General features: G+C 37.7%; 1 protein-coding gene across 3 annotated transcripts in view; it reads right to left on the bottom strand.

Moving 5' to 3' along the window:
- The window catches only part of LOC137655658 (3-hydroxy-3-methylglutaryl-coenzyme A reductase-like), a 160480-nt gene that overhangs the window by 87915 nt on the left and 70065 nt on the right, over window positions 1–2500 (bottom strand). The window lies entirely within an intron of this gene.

The following is a 2500-nucleotide window of genomic DNA, read 5'->3' as shown; positions in this document are numbered from 1 at the left end:
GGGCAGATGAGAGATTGGGGCAGATGAGAGATTTGGGGCATACTAGAGATTGGGGCAGATGAGAGATTTGGGGCAGATGAGAGATTGGGGCAGATGAGAGATTGGGGCAGATGAGAGATTTGGGGTAGGTTAGAGATTGGGGCAGATGAGAGATTTGGGGCATACTAGAGATTGGGGCAGATTAAAGATTGTCACATTAGAGACTGTGGCAGATTAGAGATTGGGGAAGGTTAGAGATTGGGGCATACTAGAGATTGGGGCATACTAGAGATTGGGGCAGATGAGATATTTGGGGCATACTAGAGATTGGGGCAGATGAGAGATTTGGGGCATACTAGAGATTGGGGCATACTAGAGATTGGGGCAGATGAGAGATTTGGGGCATACTAGAGATTGGGGCAGATGAGAGATTTGGGGCATACTAGAGATTGGGGCAGATTAAAGATTGTCACATTAGAGACTGTGGCAGATTAGAGCTTATGGTAGATTAGAAATTAAGGCAGATGAGAGACTTTTGTGCATACTAGAGATTGGGGGAGATGAGAGACTTAGGGCAGATTATAAATTGGGACAGATTAAAAATAGTGACATTAGAGATTGTGGTTGATTAGAGATTGTGGCAGATTACAAGATTGTGGCATATTAGAGATTATGGTATATTAGACATTGTGGTAGATTAGATTGGGGCAGATTGGAGATTATGGTAGATTAGACATTGTGGTAGATTAGAGATAGTGGCAGACTAGTTACTTCAAAGGTGTCTAAATTTGCAGTCAATGAAAGAGAGAAAAAGGGGACTTGGGAAAATGGGATTCGCATGGAAACTGTTAAGATATCTTCAGGAAAGGATCAATCACAAGATGAAATAACACAGAAACTGGAAAGACATCTTCAGGAAAGGATCAATCACAAGATGAAATAACACAGAAACTGGAAAGACATCTTCAGGAAAGGATCAATCACAAGATGAAATAACACAGAAACTGGAAAGACATCTTCAGGAAAGGATCAATCACAAGATGAAATAACACAGAAACTGGAAAGACATCTTCAGGAAAGGATCAATCACAAGATGAAATAACACAGAAACTGGAAAGACATCTTCAGGAAAGGATCAATCACAAGATGAAATAACACAGAAACTGGAAAGACATCTTCAGGAAAGGATCAATCACAAGATGAAATAACACAGAAACTGGAAAGACATCTTCAGGAAAGGATCAATCACAAGATGAAATAACACAGAAACTGGAAAGACATCTTCAGGAAAGGATCAATCACAAGATGAAATAACACAGAAACTGGAAAGACATCTTCAGGAAAGGATCAATCACAAGATGAAATAACACAGAAACTGGAAAGACATCTTCAGGAAAGGATCAATCACAAGATGAAATAACACAGAAACTGGAAAGACATCAGGAAAGGATCAATCACAAGATGAAATAACACAGAAACTGGAAAGACATCTTCAGGAAAGGATCAATCACAAGATGAAATAACACAGAAACTGGAAAGACATCTTCAGGAAAGGATCAATCACAAGATGAAATAACACAGAAACTGGAAAGACATCAGGAAAGGATCAATCACAAGATGAAATAACACAGAAACTGGAAAGACATCTTCAGGAAAGGATCAATCACAAGATGAAATAACACAGAAACTGGAAAGACATCTTCAGGAAAGGATCAATCACAAGATGAAATAACACAGAAACTGGAAAGACATCTTCAGGAAAGGATCAATCACAAGATGAAATAACACAGAAACTGGAAAGACATCTTCAGGAAAGGATCAATCACAAGATGAAATAACACAGAAACTGGAAAGACATCTTCAGGAAAGGATCAATCACAAGATGAAATAACACAGAAACTGGAAAGACATCTTCAGGAAAGGATCAATCACAAGATGAAATAACACAGAAACTGGAAAGACATCTTCAGGAAAGGATCAATCACAAGATGAAATAACACAGAAACTGGAAAGACATCTTCAGGAAAGGATCAATCACAAGATGAAATAACACAGAAACTGGAAAGACATCTTCAGGAAAGGATCAATCACAAGATGAAATAACACAGAAACTGGAAAGACATCAGGAAAGGATCAATCACAAGATGAAATAACACAGAAACTGGAAAGACATCTTCAGGAAAGGATCAATCACAAGATGAAATAACACAGCCTTCGATGATGCTTTTATAGTTATATAGGGCAATTTATGATCTCAAGTTTCTTATTGATGCCCATCCTTGTATCAGCAGTTAATTGAATAAACGAGGCAGTGATAGTTCGCTTTTTTCTAATTTGAAGTTACCCATCTGAAATGGCTTATTATCCGAGCTGGAACGATGTTTCTTTAATTAATTTGAAAGCAAATTAATAAACAAATAAACTGATATACAAAAATAATTGCTTAACAAGAAGAAATAGGGTTGAATTGCATTTGATATCATGAAACTAGCAACGATAGGAAAACAGGGAGGACAACAAG

Source organism: Palaemon carinicauda, chromosome 16 (genome assembly GCF_036898095.1).
Source record: "Palaemon carinicauda isolate YSFRI2023 chromosome 16, ASM3689809v2, whole genome shotgun sequence".
Taxonomy (NCBI): domain Eukaryota; kingdom Metazoa; phylum Arthropoda; class Malacostraca; order Decapoda; family Palaemonidae; genus Palaemon; species Palaemon carinicauda.
Note: the sequence above shows the minus strand (reverse complement) of the source record. Positions and strands in the feature narration are given on the sequence as shown.